The sequence below is a fragment of the Mastigoproctus giganteus genome, chromosome 9 (assembly GCF_048544385.1).
Source record: "Mastigoproctus giganteus isolate SK-2022 chromosome 9, ASM4854438v1, whole genome shotgun sequence".
Classification (NCBI taxonomy): Eukaryota; Metazoa; Arthropoda; class Arachnida; order Uropygi; family Thelyphonidae; genus Mastigoproctus; species Mastigoproctus giganteus.
Window position 1 is genome coordinate 128045855 of NC_143583.1, and position 18534 is coordinate 128064388.

Here is an 18534-nt window from a genome sequence, read left to right on the forward strand (position 1 = left end):
AACTGGTGAACAAAAGTTAAGGTATAAATGGCAAAGATTTGCCAAATAATTGATACTAGTTAGTGCAATTTGCTATGGAAATATATTATGCAACGGGCAGCAATATACTGACAACTCAAGGCCTTATTTGCATTGGTGCTTAACTCGTACCTATCAAAGTGTACTGTACACATGCTACCTATCACGTGAAGACCATGCAGGAGAAGTTTTGGTAAACTTCTTGAGTGCAGCATAAAATTTTTTAACCAATGAGGTACGTCATTTGATAATCTAACGCTCCTGAAATTTAACACAATACGTACATTACCAAACTTGTATTTTTAATTTAGATTTCTTGTAAAGTTTAAATAACTTCTGCTTTCTCTCGTGGTTACTCAACTACAACATCGAAATAACTCCCCGCACTGTTTCTGAGAAAAGCGTATCCTTCGCACAATAAGTTGGTTTATGTAAATATTTTTAGTGTCTTTATAAAACGAGCAATCTCATTCTGGAGAAAATGTTTGATGTTATAGTTTAGGTCAAAAGGAACCCAGTGTTGTTGGTGGAGCCCAATGCTGCAGAATTCAATGTATATAGAAGATCCCCCCCCCCCCATTATGGGACTTTATGCAAAACGACTCAAGGAGTGTTCCACTATCTGGAAGTGCTTAGATGTTAAAGCATACACTATCTGCATATATTTTAATATGTGTGGTCTTTCTTTCAGGAAATGCATAAAATTCGCATCATAAAAGCTCTCTCCCGCAAAATACAAATTTCGCACTCCTAGAAATTTGCATGAGGCGAAAGAGGGAACTGATAAGTGTTTTCTTTTACCGGACCTTTGCAATATGACAAGGATATGCCATCTGGGTGATTGACACCAATGGTGAGCTGTTGGAAGGTTAATGTCTCCAGGTTCTGCAATGTGTCCAAAATGTCACTCAGGGACAAAAAAAAACTATTTCAGGAAACAGGAAAGGTAAAATCTGTCCAGGGGTAATATCATCAAGAAAGACAAACCAATATCTGACCTCAACAGCCAAAGATAACTGAAATATGTCTGCACATCAACTTACTTTGAAGCTCCATGGGCAGCAGGTCGTACTATATCAAGGAATACAATTTTTCGCAAGCTTAACTAATGATTTCGTTTATACTAGGAAACCTACTATTCGGATTCCTTAACCCAATCTGTTCATCATGGAGAAGGACACTTCAATTGAGATCCTAAGAATGGAGTCGGGTTCTGCTCTGATGACTCAAGATTTAGTCTGAATTCTTGACTTTGTCACATTTCAAGAGAACTTGGTGTATGCAATATCAGCCCTCCAACGTATTTAGAAGACGACGATCAGAAGATCTGATATTTCAGAAGACAACGATCAGAAGATTTGATGCCCAAGTCCCTCAGTGCAACAACGAAACACCCATAGAGTATTATGATATGAGGATGCATGTCATATGCTGGAATTGGCAGAATTGAACCATGGTCAGATACACTGCAACAATAGTTTATCCCCCACTTTTCTATGCTACAGAGATTTGGGCATCTGCATCTCCCTCTACCACCAAACCTGTGTTTTCCGAGTATTGGCTCCTCAAGTGGGCTTGCCACAAGCTTAACCAACCTCCCCAGCTCCGAACCACTGCTATTGCCAACACACTAAACGTCCCGAGGCACACATGGCTCACCGATGAAAGGAGACTCGTCACAACGGTCTCATTTTCTCTCCCTCCTCCTGAGACAACTGTGCATGGAGGATCCCAGTGGTGCATCCGTGAGTAACTCCACAGTTATGCCCTCTTGAAACACGCCTTCACCTGTCGGACTCCATGCCAGTATTTATGAAATGCTGGCATGGAGACACTACAATTAACAGCCGCACATCCTTCTACATCAATCTCTCGACAATTGCTCGATAACCCAGAGATAAAATGTGAAGTTGATCCCTGATGCAATTCTCAACTCCTTTTATGTGCGATAATGCATTTCCCCGTAGGGTCCATCTAGTTGATGAAATTCTGGAAAGTAGAGATATCCGGAGAATGGAATGGCCTGCCAGATCCCCTGACCTGAATCCCCTCTAGGGCACGTCCAGAATGCTTTGGGGAAGCAAATGAAAGTTGTCCTCCCACCCCTTTCAAAATTCTAGATGAGATAAATCTTTCCCTGAAAGGGGATTTGGTACTTGACCTCTTGAATAACCTCGTTCTCAACGTTTTGGTTTAGGGTGATTATACAGCAGTGAGGGGTGATCCCACCATCTTGTAAGTCCGACTGTAACTATTTATGGTCTCAAAAATTTGTATGATTTGCATGAGTTTGCGATTATTCTTTCACGACACGCACTTTCAATATGTTTTTAGCGAGATTTTTGTTATTCATTTATGGATTTCCAAACAGAATTTTATTTAAACCTCGACCGCTGGCAATGGATTATTTCTAAAAATATATACAAGTTCCTTAACCTTTACACATGAATGCATAACTAACGGGTTAGGCTGCCTCCTTGCTGAAAGAATTGATCTCCCACGTCTTTCAAAACTATGAATAATGGAGGACATTTCAAAGTTGCTTCAAGATGGCAGCTCGAAATAAAATACCCCCTTCCTCAAAATATCCCACGACGTGTCCCCCTTACTCACACACACGGTAAGCTTATAAACCCACTTTCTATTTTTAAGAAATAGGATAAAAATAAAGCCAAATTTGCTGAACTGCGTGGGCTACATTCCTGTAGAAAGAAAATGGATTTGTGGTTAAAACATGATCGTTAAAGTAAAATGCGTAGAAAATGAAAAAGAAAATAGTGGCTGTTAGCTCAGCAAGTAATTTAAGAAATAAAAATTTTAAGAAGCAAAGTACGAAGCTGCTGTGCTCTCAGAAATGGGATTCGGGATGCTGGTAATGAGGAAGAACCGAAGACACGCGTTGTTTATTACAAAGCGTTGCCTAATGAATATTTAAAGCCGGCAAATCTTCGACGTCACTTACAATGAAAACACAAAGAACTTGTTGATAAACCCGAGGAGTTTTATTTTTTATTAACAAACTAAAAGAGCTGCAAGGGGAGGGAGAGAGAGACCCCCACCCAGCTCGCTGCTGCTGACAGTGCTACAAAAGAGGATCCTCTTATCGTGTGAGTTTACGTACTGGCAAGCCTCGCACGACAGGAGAAGAATTGATCTCACTTCCAACAAAGGATTGGGTTGCCACTGTGCTCAGAGAAGATGCTACGAAGAAAACAGATAATTTCGTATGGCAGGAAACGTAAAAGAACAGCTCGCGTCGAAAATTTAGCAAAAGTTTTGGCTTTTCACTTCATTTGATGAATCTACTGAAGTCAGCTTTTGACTCTCATGCGATTCGAATTTGACGGAATCCTATGAGGAACGTGTTCGTTGCAAATCAACACGAGCCAAAAAAATGTGATTTATTTTCTTACCGACTGTAGATACATTATTCATAATGTATCAGGAGTGCCAAATTCAAAGGCAAATATAATGCATTCTCTGGTGTTGGTCATTGTACCGCAATCTTCCTGTACTGTAACTCGTTGCCGATGGTGATATAGGCAGACTCGAAGCTGATGCTAGTGGTGACATCGTCAATTAATCTGCTGCTAGATATATATTAGACGCTCCTGTCACTCTAAACGCCGTTCCTCTTCTGCTACGCATTAATATGAACATCCAGGTAGCAGCGCCAACCACGGTATAAAGTCCTCGCGGTAGCGCGGTGGTCATTATCACAGTCCTCCCTACACTGAGTATGCGGGCCCAGGTTCGATTCCTCTCAATGAAGCAAGGAACGTTTATGGGCTTTTTTTTTTCACTCCCTTCAATGAGTTCGTTGGTCTCAGAAGAAGACAGCAAGGTTCCTCCTAATATGACATTTAATTTTACCACATTATAATTCTGGACTGGTAGTACGTCTCCATACCTTATGTTTGAAACTGTCGACGAATCCTGCAAAAACACTTTTCCTCTTATCTGAATTACGTGAAGCGAGAGTATTTTCATGGTCATGACTGATTGATTTCTTTCATATTTTTTAATAGAAGTAGGTCGGATTGTCTAGAACTATTCAGAGGTAGCTAAAGCCATGAGGTGCCAGTATAATCTGTCTTCGAATTATGGATTCAGTGGTCTGTTTTGGCTTGGATTTTTCTGGATGAAAAACAACTCGTTTAGAGAAATTTCAAAACTAAGGTCAAACTTCGAGCCGTTTTCTGCTGAAAATTTCATCAAGGAAAACCGATTTCCTTGATGAAAATGAAGAACTGGTCCCTGGAGCACCATCGACTATTTGGAAAATTTCAGAAAAGAGCTGTATGAATATTTGCCTGTCGCTGACTACGAAAATGATTGGACAAAAAATATATATATATTTGAATGTGGTCGCTAAACATCAACAAATTTGGCTTGTAACTTCGAAGAACGAATTGCCTTGGGAATTTGCACAAACGACCATAACCATCTACTCGAATATCTCTTAATTCTTTAATATAGGACGTTTCTCTGAAAACTACTCAAAAAATACAGTCCTCTGTCTGCAAAAGAGTAGTCACTTTAGTTAAGGATTCCCACTCTGTCTCTCTCACACACACACCCCATCACGCCACTCCCTATCGCACAGAGGCATTATGTTCCTGCTGCACGTCTCTTCAACAGAAATATCCATGGTCTCTATTGTTTTAAACAGTGTCCTCTTTCTTCAAAATCAAAAATGGGCTTATTATTCTTGTAATTAGCCATTAACCCAACTATGACGGAAAGATTCCATTTTCCAAAAAAGGGGACTAATGAGATCCCCGTTTCTCTTTTTCTATGACCAGAAAAGTCCAAATAGCATAAAGAAAATTTTTCGACCAAAAAATGGAGGAATCCAGTAGAAAATTATTATTTTTTAAAGCCAGCGGCATCAACGAGACAGGGGCAGCAGCCCAGCTCAACCTAAAAACCTACAACCGAGCAGAACCCAAAACCAACAATCCAGTCCAACCCAAAACCAGCAATCCAATCCAATCGAAAACCAACAATTCAGTCCAAGCCAAAACCTACAACACAGCCCAGCCCAACCCAAAACCAACAATTCAGTCCAACCCAAAACCAACAATCCAGTCCAAGCCAAAACCTACAACACAGCCCAACCCAAAACCAAAACCAAAAATTCGGTCCAACCCAAAACCAACAATTCAGTCCAACCCAAAACCAACAATCCAGCCCAACCCAAAACATTTTCTGCTACTCCAACTGCCTGACAGATTGCTCCAAGATATAACAACCTCACTCACTACATTTATTCGAACTATCTGATAAGTGTTATCAAACATTCTCTAACTTTTTTACAATAAGAAGACATGAAGATTATGATGTGCATAACATTTGCGAGTAAAATATCACGTTTGAATTTCTCTTTCCACTTCTGTAATCTCTTCCTTTCATCCTTCGGAAGTATAAATAACCGAAATATGATGGCAGGTCGTCTAGTTTCCAACGGTGTTTCTAGATGGCGCTGGTGATTTATTCACGAGATCCAGCGGGGCCCGCGTGTTTATTTTGCATCTTACCGGCTATTTCGTGATTTGTATTTGTCTCTAAAAGTGCCACGTCTGTTCGGTGGGTAATAAAAAGCCAAGGGAGCCTCCATTAGACGTGGCATAACGCTGTTCCGCGTGCCATTACTTACCACTCCTTATATCAGGGGTGGCTCATTTACCTTCTCGTCCGCTTTCCACGAACCCAAATTATCTGCCCGGTTCCTGCTCCACGTAAGAAAGTATAAAAGAACAGATGGCAGCGAGATATAAACTTTATCCTTTTATTTCCTAAAGGAAATCCAATTTCCGTTTTATTTCTCGAACCTCCGCAAAGGGTTATTCGCGCGCTTTAGGACGCCCCGCTGTTTCACGAAAATGTCGTACGGCGGTGTCGGTTTTATTTTCGGGTTCGGGAAAAAGCGCGAGTGGATTGTAAAGCGAAGGCAACAGCGGAGTCGAAGCGTAGTCGACGACAACAACAGCAACACACACAAAAAAAGGAAAAAGAAGCGTAGCCTGTTGCCGTGGAAACCGCGTGTTTTCCTCGAGTACCATTAATCTCATTTGTTGGTGGAATGCCTTGGGAATCTGTTGATTCTTCTCTGCTTAATCGGGACAAGTCGTGCATAATAGATGCGTAATAAGGAGGTGGATGGAAATGCTCTCCGAGTTTGTTTGTTTTTTTTTATTTTTACCTTCTACCTCGCAACAACAAGTCGTAAGGAGCACGCGACTTTGAGAATTGTGGGTACTCGGCAGCACTACCCAACTAATTGGGTTTACTGTTTTGGAAACGTGACTCCCATTCTCCCAGTGGTACCCCCGTTGCCAACACGGTGACATCCTTCGAGCTTCTGTCCACTTTTAGCCATTTTAACTCCGAATCCTCTTCCAAGCTCATAACTCCGATACTTAAAACGTAATGAAATAACTGGAAATCCTTTTTTATTATTATTTAAGAAAAGTCCCTGGTGGCAGGTTTGATTAAATTGCAAAAATGCCCACTTTTTTTCTAATTTGCCATTCTTGTAAATCCAACGCTACTCTATAAAGTCTGCTTGTAAGAAAAGGCTGATGATTTTTCTATTTCATGATTTCTCTCTATACATTAAAAAGTTTTCCTCCTAGTGATATTTATTCGAGCCAATGGGAGAAGAGGGCGGGTCAATTTCGTCACTTTAATGCGCAGGTAAATAATTACATAGGTCCTTTCCTGATTAGATTTTCGATCAGTGCGTTATAATGTTAGTAACAAAACTATACAAATATTTATAAAATACAGTACTAAACTATTTAAACTTTTTTTTGATATACAAAAGAACGTTACAACGTAACATCGAATGATGCTGGGCGTGGTCATGTATTAAACAGTGAAGCACGTGCACGAGGTTGGTGAACATTAAATGGAAGGAACACAAATGGGTTACTGGGCAGAATCGGACACTTGCTGTTGATAATGTAGACCGCGTACGTGGGATGCATCGCGAGACACCTGCCTCCATAGCGAAGGAACCCGATATAGTTTGTATATTTGTAAATAGTTTAGTATTTTGTAAATATTTTAGTCTTGCTCTTTCGAATGCAACAATATTCCTCATGCATTATGGAACCCGAAGCAGAAGGCCTTTTCCTAAGTGACCTATGTAAACGCAGGTAAATAATTACATAGTCATATTTATTCGACCTTGAGAATGCCGCGGGGTGAGGTACCCAATGGGAGAATAGGGATGCAGGACACGTGGTACAAATGGGCGGGGAAATTAAGTCACTACAAATGCGCAGGTAAATAATTACATAAGTCATTTCCTGATATCAATCAGTGCGTTTCGACAGGTGTGTCTTTAACGTAGAAAATATTTGACTTACTCCGTCATACCTCTACATTTTACGTAGAAAAGCGTGCGCGGGAGTTGGTGAGCAAAGCGAGCAGGGGGCAGAGCCCCTAGTTTTTATTAAAAAAAAAGTTTTGGATTCTTTAAGTTAATCGGAAATTTCAAATAACACTAGTCAGCATGAATCTTACCTCTATTTATAAATCAGCTATTTGCAGTTCAATTTTTATGCATAGATTTCAAAACAAGTGTTGCACCCATAATATGTATATCCTATTACAATTTCAATAGTATCACACTGATCTGTTGTATTACCTGAAAATAATAATGCGTGTGCTAATAGATGGCAGTAATGTTGGAGAAGGTCAACGTGTTCAACCTTGTCTATCTGCAGATAACCAGACACACCAAACTCATTGATAAAGGAAGCCGTGATGAATATAGCGAGATTCTTGTGTTGCAGACTTTGTTTGGCCATCCACTTCGAGGAATTTTGACTATTAACCGGAAAATTAAAGCGCGTTGCACTTAATTAAGCAATAAGAGCTAAATGACTCAGTTCATGATTTAAACTCATCTAAAGAACAAGTGAACTCCTTAGTTACAACGCTGGAAGTTACTTGAAGAAGTAACTGAAATTACAGTATATCGACAACATCACAAAGTATTTTCAAAATATTTCTTTATGGAAGATGGTATGTGTTTCTGTAAAGATATTAGTAGTCTTTGAAAGAAGTAAGCACTGAACATAACCTTAAGGAGTGGCGTATATTTATTGATGCCTCAAAATTATGAGTTCCCATTCCTCTACATCCAAGATCCTTTTAAAACGATCTGTCGTTCTAAAAGATCAAATTTCGTTAAAATGGGACCAATAGAAATCCAGCAACTGTATTTCCCCTCCCCAGACATATCACATAGGCTACCCGTATATTGTAGCTGAAGGACTGGATATTATGTTTCTTGCCACGCGCTGGTTGGGGGAATTAATGGGCAATATGGCGGATGCGCAGAAACGAAATGTTCTCGTTTGGCGCATAAAAATCATTGTTTTTTTGCTTATTTTTGTTATAAATCATGAATTATTAGTATTTATGCCTGAAATATAACTCGCTGCTATTAATTAACTTGTTATTTTCAGGTACAAGATCCAAATGTCTCATCTCCAGTGTCCTACTCGCACACAACGTAATAATATTTTGTGTAGTCATATGGATTTAAAAGATCTATAATCTGATCGAGATCTGAACACTGCAGCAGGATGCAAAAAACTCCACAACTTATTAATCAGCACTCCACTAACACGAACAGACGGACCAGCATCAAACCCCACTAATTCGGCATTATCTCTATTGAAAAAAATAAATAATAAAAATAAATAAATAAGTAAAATCGGAAAAATAAAAATTGTAATATTTCTAAAAACATATTCTTTCAATCAGAAAGAATTCAATTTACTTTTGCACAAGATTGCATTTTCTGACTGAAAGGGCCATCTTAAATTACTGTAACAAAAAAAAAAAAAAAAACAGATTTGAAGTTGGGGAACACTTGGGAAACTGGAGAATGCCCGGTGTGGCGAGCAGACCGAAAATTTTAGTTCAGAAGAAACGCATCTGAAAAATTAATAGCAAGCATCGGAATTGTGGAGATCCGGTTTCATGTCAAACAGAAGACCCACCGAGCTCACAACCGCTTCTTCACTTGTGCTCACTTCAAATCGATACAATATCAGTAACGCTAAGAAAACTTTGTTCTGAAGAAGCTCTCAGTGCCTGTTGCTTGCCATACGAATTCCACTCCTCTCTCTCTCACTCTTTCTATAAGAATGACTCTTACTAGAATTTATGTACATTATATGATAATGATGTCAAGTGTAGGATTAAATATAATCTCGCATTAAAAGTGTTAATTATATTATTATTACTTATAGATGATACAGAAGAGCAGCAGAATTTGTAAGTTGTGATTTATAAATTTTAATATTATTCAATTAGAAATAACTGTTGTTGGGTGGAGGTTATCTTGAGAAATGAACTGGAGGTGGGTGGTGGAATAGTCCCTCACGAGAAGTTCATTCTGTCCACATTGTTGAAGTAGATGAAACGAAAGGGGTGGCAGTGCCTTAAGCTCTAGCAGTGACCCTGCCTTAGTTCAGGTGTGGTTCCTGAGGAAGAGACAGCCACCCTCTTGTAGCGAAGGGGACAATACGGACACGGTTGCTAAGGGAAAAGAAAATAGAATGAAATTCCTTTACTATATACAAGCGGAATTTTGGTGGGGGTGAGGGCAGAGGAAAGAAGGGAGAGTGGAATGGTATTATAGAGGTTTCGGATGGGAAGCGCGGGTCGCAGATGAAAGATGTGAGCTGGAAATTTGGTGGCTGTCGACGATCAGCTAGTTTTGATCGGATATCGAAGGCAAAGATGCAATTTTGAAGATTAATTCGTGTAGGAAACTGCGCTTGTAGGATTCGATCCCGCCTTGATTAAGCCAAGGACCCACAGAATGTGCAATAAATTGTTGCAGAAGCAGCTCCGATGTTAACAGCAGCGGGAAAGAAACAATGCAGACTGAAAGATAATCGAGAGTGAAGGCCTTTGGAGAAGAAAGCCTGTCTGATGTCCAAGAAAACCGTTGAGGAAAATTTCGTCAGCCGGGAGGGAACCTAAGTCCAGAGCTCAGCCAGCTCAAGTCGAAGATCTTCGCAGCGGTCTCGAACCAGGACATCAGCTAAAGTGTGTTTCAATTTTATTTCGAACAGCGTTATAACCAAGATACGAAGAACATTGGAGCAGGAGGACATTGAAATTACATTTACAAATGATATATGGAATTTTGTACTTTTCATTGAGAATTATAAATGAGAAAAAGGACTGGAGGTTTACGCGTAAAGCTGCACTCGATTATATATTCAAGTTCAGGAGTGTGCTCAGTTTATGTTTATAACGTTACAGGATGTTAATTATTTGTCAATAATCGTGAAGTGAAAACCTGATGGAAGTGTACTGTGATAGCATTGTCCAACATTTATATACATGTATGAAGGTAATTCTTATAAAGGTTAATCTCTATGAGACACAGTAGCAGGCAGTTTAGATTTAGAGTGAAAGAGCCGATAAGAGAATTGCGCACCACTTTACTGTTAGGACTGTTGGGAAACTTTTTTTTTTTTCGTATGCGAATTACCAAATTGGTAAAATGGCAAACGCTTTTATCACATCTCATATTGTGAATGCCTTCACGACGAGTTGCCATGGTATTGCACTACCCCAAATAAGTAACTCGACTCTTCGCCAGTGGAGAAGACTTTGTTACTTATTCTCGGCGGATACCGTCATCCAGACGGCCGTTTCAAGGCTATTTGGCCTATCATCGGTAGGCGGGTAGGTGCCGTGGTGTTGTAATAGTGATAAAAACGATGCCATTTTACCGATTTGGTAATTAACTTACGAAAAAATATGATACAATTGCACTAACCTTTTCGTTAAGTGAAATCTTTGCGTAGGTTGAGCCTATAACCCTTGGTTACCCTAATTCATTCGTCATATGTACTCCTGGAGCTCCGTGCACCGCTGTCCCTGTCGATCCTTCCGCTAACCTTCTATCGCCATTCATCTGTTCGCCATCGAACAGCAGTTAGCACTTCCACCTCTAATAGACGCTCCCAGATGGCGAGGGAATCTACTTTGTGCTTCACAAAGCCAACGACACCTTTTAGAAACAGACGACAAAGGAACATTCTCTGTCGAAGTCGGCCAGCACTTAAGTGTGACACTTTCCTAGCAAATAACGTAACTCAGTCGCCATGTGCAAGAAGCAGACGTCTGAATATTTCATTTAAGTATTATAAATATTTAACGTAAATTATGTGACATTTCCGTCAGTGCCGGATTAAGGTACGAGCTAGCAGGGCCCTTTCCCGGGGCGCCATTCTTTAAGGGGCGCCAAATTTTACAAATCAGAAATATATATATATATATATATATCCCTAGTACATGGGCGCCAAAAATGTTTTCTGCCCATGGTGTCGAAATACCTTGATCCGGACCTGATTCCCGGGATGTATTTACCATGGAGATTTCATGTTCTTTGTCGCTGTTGTCGTCAATTTCGCTGAACGAGCACAAATCTCGGTTTGTTTGCATTACTGAAATTGACTAATTAAGTCACTTCCGGCCTTTATTAAGAGCGAGCAGAGACTGTGCGTGTGTTTCTTCTCATGGCAATGGCTGCATTGCCACTGACGTCACACAACAATTGAAAATTCCTCGTCTTCAGTGCGCGAGCGAACACGTGTTTGTCCAACAATCAATAGTTCGCTCGCTTGCGTCCAGCAAATAGAAAATCTGCGTGCATGCCACAGTAACCGAGGCTCTTCCTAACGAGTGGACCCTTTTTTGCGTTATATACAGCAGATAAAAAAAAAAAGTGCACTTTTTCAAATCTCATTTTAATATTTGATTTTCGTTTTATCTTCTGACGACCCGCAACAACTTAGATGTCGATAATACGAATCTCGAGTTGAATTAAACATTGCGATCGCCCCAGGATTCCGGCCCTAATCTTCCCGGTGCCGGGCGTTTCCGTTGCAGCCAATTAAAAGATGTCCCGAAGGCCGCAGTAAACCGGGAACGCATTCTCGCGTAGAAGTACGCGGTGCCTTTCTATGTAAGACGGCTTTCGTCACGGTTACCATGGTAACCGCATAGCGGGTGTCTGCGACGGTTTCTTAACTCCGCAGTGTGAGAACTGCCGGTTCGGCGAGGCGCGTGCTTCACCATATTACGGAATATGGTGGCCACTCTACTGGACCGTGAGATTCGCCTAAATGTCCGCGTTAATCGCGCTAATTTCGGGTTAAAGTTGCCACTTCGCCGAAACTTGGCCTCAGATTTTATTTGGCTAAAAATAGAGTAGGGTTACATTGTCGCTCGTAACCTTCTTACCGACTTTTCAATTCGGAAATGGGTCACGATGACGCGGAACATTTTCGAATAGTTTTTGCCACGACTGCCAGCTACGGAGAAATCGCGAAAATTAGATGTTTGAATACGAACGAGACGGAGCTGTACGTTCCCCGAGCGAAGAGGATGCTTACGTAGGCGCGCCGCTTGAAAAACGACCACTGAAAGGGTTCCGTCGAATGTCAGAAGGAGCAGGAGTCGCTGAAATGAACTTCACGATTGTGGGGTGGCTGATTAAATTCCACTGTCACATTCTCAAACGTCAGTTTGAACTTTGTGGCACGTAAAAGTCGTTTTGGACTGAGAGAATAGCACCTCAGGCCAAGAGGCGTCGGCGTATGGCAGCGATGCACAGATTCTCGTGGTTGTTGTAGGCGCATCAGCGACTTAGGCCATATTGCGCAGTATATATTATGTCTGTAAATTGTGTGAGTTTAATCTTCTTTTTCTGGATGAAAAATCCAAGTTTCCGGGAGAAAAAACCATGCTACCCTCGCCTCAGACCGACTAACTCAGTGATAACTATATCTATAGTAAATTACAAACATCGATGTTAATTCGTATCTTTTTAACCCGAAGCACCATCATTTAATTCAAGTTTAAAATTTTATATCCCGTAGTTATAAGTCAACGTTAAAATTTTAGGGGATTTTCCAGTGCTTCAAATGTTGCCTTATCACTGAAAACGCTGGTCAAAACATTTTATAACCCCTTTTCGTCTTGGAATATGTGGTAATTGGGGCAAAGTTTCACAGTTTTGAGGCGCATTAACGCATAATGTACCTATTGTCTTCACCATGCCCATCCGTCTGTTCGTCCGTCCGCATGTGATAACTCAGCTCCTAGTGGATGGATTTCGTATAATTTTATATTTGAACCTTTATAAAAGATTTGCGGACATATATCGAAAATTTCATTAAAATTTGACCGATCGAAATCCGTCAATTATTGTTTCTTTGTCCGTCCGCATGTAATAATTCATCTCCCAGTGTTTAGATTTTCATGAAATTTAATATTTGAACTTTTATCGAGCCATTCAAAATTTCACTTAAAAAAAAAAAAAAAAAACACAGGACAATAGAAATCCGAAAATTGTTCTTTCTCTTGTCCGTCCGTCCGCCAGTATGTAATAAAATTCCTGTAGATGGATTTTCATGAAATTTTACATTTAGCTCTTTAAGAAAGATTTGTAGAGCTTTTCCAAATTTCATTAAAATTAGACTAATAGAAATCCGGCAATTATTATTTTTTTACTTTTTGCTGTTTTATTGTTAAAAATCACGACTTATTACTACTACTACCTGAAATATTTTCGACAACAGAGCTAGAGCAGCCATCTTAAGAAAGACTTTTGAGCTTCAAATGACAGAAAACTGTAAATAGCTATTAAGAACATTTTTAAACTTTTCAGTGTTTCGTACGAAGTCTCTGTTTAAAATTTAAAAGTCGAACTAACTGGCTGATGGAATAGGACCAGGGTATGTCTGTCAGGGGCAAAAGTAGATGACGTTGTAGAGCAGATATCATCTTTTAAGGGCACAAAAGGTGATGTTGTTGTACACTTTGGAACTAATGACATTAAGAGTAGATGTGCGGATTTACTTAAAAAGTACAGGTCAATGGTGGAAAAAAAGTCGCGAGTTAGGGTTAGATTTGAAAGTGTCTGCAATTCTGTCCAGACACGATAGGAGTGAGTTCATGATGAGAGCCTTGTCGATCAATTCGGCCCTGGAAAGATTGTGCAAGGCTCAAGGGATAGAATGTTTTTCAGCCTGGTCTGTACTTGTTAACAGGAGAGATTGCTTCTACAGGGATGGGATACACTTAAATAGAAAGGGCGCAAGAATATTTGCTGATGCTATCGAGGCAGTGTTAGGTTGGCGAGGGAGGGATACAAAGATTAATATATTAATAATAGCCGCAGGCAGAGGTGGAAGTGATCCTTGCACTGCATCTATTGGAATGAACAGCAGCCTGAAAAGCAAGGCAATGGGGATTTCCAGGACTGATGGGAGTCATAGTGGAACAAGTAAATACATGGGCTGTGTTAGGGTAGCTAAGAGTAGCAACAGGTGCATGTATACTTGCAAGTACACCAATTCTAGGAGTTTGGTAAATAAATTCGATGAATTTGAAGTGCTGATCAAGACATCAAAGGCAGATATTGTTGGGATATCAGAGACGTGGTGTCACACAGATATAAGGAATGCAGAACTGGAATTTGGGGAGTACAGTGTGTACAGAAAGGATAGACAGGGAAGAGGGGTTATTCTCTTAGTTAAAAAGCATGTTAAATCAAAGGCAGTGCATCCAGTCAACATGGTGATGAGTGCAATGTTAACTCAGTCTGGTGTAATATAAGCACTGGGAAAACAAAATTATGATTATCTGTTTATCAACCTTAGGTTCACCCCCTGAACAGCCAGTGGGCTAGGAGGGTGTACAAATATATATATTTTAAATACAGCGTACAATTTTATACAAATTTTTGATATTTAAAATAAAATTGATATTAAATTAATATTGCAATTACAAATACAGGTTGTCCTACATGTATTTTTTCTGTCATTACAATTTGCTTTGCTTTATATTTTTGCATTAAATTATTTACATTTCTCATATAAATAAAGCTCGGATTTTACAGAAATTCTGATGATTTGGTCAAGATTTCATCGATAATTTCGCTTTAGCAAGAGTGACTACAGAGGTCTCAGACAGTTTTTAAATTGTGCAATGGGACCAACTGAGGATGTCACCAACAACAAATTCTAAGTGGGAAGCATTCATCGAAGTAATCAAAGAAGCTACTAGGCTTTTCATACCTACAAAGAAAACCTGTTCAAGCCTTAGAAATAAATGGATGACACGTGGCAGAGAAAAATAGTGCACGGCATGCATATAAATTATCAGGTGTACAGAAGCGTACGGTAGATAAAAATTATTCCGCAATCAAGTCACAAAAGAGGTCAGGCAAGTTAAGGCAGATTATGAGAAGGCTCTGGTGAAGAACGCCAAGAAAAGCAGCAAAGACATCTATGCTTATATCAAGTGTAGAAGGAAGGAGTTGAAACACATTGGCCCCCTTGATGTCAATGGGTTAACTGTTAATGACCCTGCTCAGTTGCTGTCAAACTGAATGAGTATTTTGCATCTACATTGACACATGGGGAATTCTTTACGGAAGGGGATGTCAGAAGTTTATCAAACTCCAACTGGGAGCTAAATGACTGTGGAATAACTGAAAGGAAAGTAGAAGAGAAATTGTTGAAGATGAACATAAAAAAGGGTACTAGGGTGGATGGGATCTATCAAATCATATTAAGGGCAACAGCAAAGGAGGTGAGCAAACCCTTAGCTATAATTATGAGAGCAACTTGGATTCAGGAGAAGTCTCTATGGACTAGAGATGTGCAAATGTATCCTCAATTCATAAAGGGGGGATCAAAGGGTAACACGAGTAATTACAGACCTGTCAGCTTAACGTCTGTTTCAGGGAAAATAATCGCGTCACTGGTTAAAGACGTAATGCAAGGGCATCTGCACAGGAACGCAATTATAATGCAGTCACAGCATGGATTTGTTGATAGGCCATCGTATCTAACCAATCTGATAGATTACTATGATGCAGAATTAATTTTGATATCATATACTTGGATTTCAGGAAAGCTTTTGATACTGTTGTACATAAAAGACTACTGTATAAACTGGAATAATGTGGCATTAAGAGCAAGTTACTGCTATGGATAAAGGGATGGCTAAATGGAAGAAGACAGAGTGGTAATCAATGGGCACTGCTGTTCGTGGACTAATGTATCATTGGAGTACCCCAGGGTTCAATGATGGGCCCATTGTTGTTTTCAATATTTATTAATGATGGCTTAATGTCTAAGTTTGCAGATGATACAAAGGTTGGCAGAGTGGTTAACGGCAGTAATGACGGTATGCTACTGCATCAAGATTTAGAAAAATTAGGTCGATGAGGTGAAAAATGACAGTTTAAGTTTAACATTGACAAATGCAAGATACTGCATATCGGTAGCAGTAATCTCAGAGTAACTTATCAACTGTGTGGAACTCACTCAGTGTAGTACAAAATGAAAAAGAACGGGATGGGGGGAGTTAGGTATGAAATTCTCTGAGCAGTGGAGACGTGCTACAAGGACAGCTCAAGTTTTGTGAATGATATGCAGAAACTTTGCTAGTAGGGATAAGGAGGTGGTGTTTATCCCTTTGTACAAGGCCACGGTTAGGCCGCATCTTGGATACTGTATATAGTTCTGGGGGCCTCACTTTAGGAAGGGTGTAGATCTGCTGGAACGGATGCAGAGAAGGGCAACCAGATTCGTGAAAGTAACAGAAAGGGTGCTCTTACCTAAGACTTCAGTTCTGCAAATTGCAGCGTCTGGAGACTATGCAACTGCAGGATAATCTGATTGAGGTGTTGAAGGCCTTGAATGGATTGAGCAAGCTGAATGTGAATGGCATTCTTCCTCTTGTTGAGACTACACATATGAGGGAGCATAAATTTAAGTTGAGGAAGGATGGTTGCGGGAAAGATGTGCAGAAGCTTGCGTTCAGCCAGTGGGTGGGTGATTGCTGGAACAGGCTTCCATCTGTTGTTGTGGAAGTGAAAAGTTTGAATAAATTCAAGGAAGGACTAGGCAAATTCTTGGAAGGTAAGGATGGGTGAAGTGTGTGCGTGTGTTCGTGTGCATGTGTGTGATTTTGGCTGATGCTATATAAGCGTCCTTTCTTGCATCATTTGCCACTACTACTATTTTCAGAACAGCCATGAGATGAAGTCTAATTGAAGGCAGCTATTTGGTGTAAGGTCATTCGGGATGATCGAATCTACCTTTTTAATTTAGAAAGTAATTTATCATTTTGTATTGTTATATATCTAAAATATTCGTATGCAAATATGAGGTCAAATATCGTTTAAAAATGTTCCACCTCTACACAAATAAATAATGTCACCATTTATATTTCAATGTCACTTTTCGTATCAATTTACGATTTCAATTGCGTAAGAATTCTAAAATGCTACAAAATGTTATTAGAAAAATCACTGATGTGCGAAAATAAATGACAGGAAGAAATGCTACATTTGCAAATGAAATACGGTAATAATAAGCTTGCTGATGACGACAAGAGCGAAAGAGAAATTTTCGTGGCCGCTATTTGAAAGAAATTACCAAACAGAAACACGATGTTATATTTTCCACTTAATTTAAAAATAAGCAAGCAGTTTAAGAATAATAAGAGACTTAAAGTGATGTTTGGATCATTTTTCAGAGACGTTTCTCTAATGGCAGTGACAACTATCCGTACTACGAAGGTATAAAGATCCAAACGTCATCTTATTAAGATGATAAACTTACATCAGCCTGAAATTATAAGCAACAGTTTATTTATTGTTTATATAAACCTACATAGCAGGAGGTCCGTTTGTACTACGAGGAAATATATTCAACATTAAAGAGCAGAAAATCTGGAAAAATGTTAAACTTAGCAAGCCTGTCTGAGGAGCAAGGCGTCGAAAGTTAAGTAGATTTTACATAGGGACCAGAACCAGTATCAAGCCCTTGCAGATGAGTGAGGAGGTTACCCGGACCCAAGGAGAAGTCGATTCCAATTTCTAAGAAGTGAAGGTGCTGTTGATAAAATAGTTTCTGATGATGGAGAAATCCTTATCCATCAACAGATTTGTCCATCTTAAGTGGAACAAATCCTTCTAGAATATGATTTGTCCTCCTGTGCTAAAAGGCCTGTTGCTGTCTGGTTTGAATAACAAACACATAGAAATCAATATTTGAAAACAGCAGACGTGCACTAGCTTATCCAGAGGTGATTTTTGAAGCAATGTGATGTTAAGAATGGCTCTTCTCATTTCTAGGGGCTGCGGTTTGAAATTGAGCTGAAAGTAGAATTCTCTGTGGTAGCACATTGGGCCATTCCAGTTACTTGTGTATATATTCTCCTGGTTTCAATCAAATGTAAACTTAGAACCTATAAAGGTAATACTGCCCTCACAAAAATAACCCACCTTTCCCACGAGAAGTATTTTTAAATTAATTTTTATTGTTTTCGATTCTTAGAGTACCACCTAGAGAGCCAATGGATTAATAGATGTCATTTTTTTTGTTATTATTGTCCGATAAACAATTTTTATATATTAAGAAAGAATATATTCGGATTTCAAGAAAC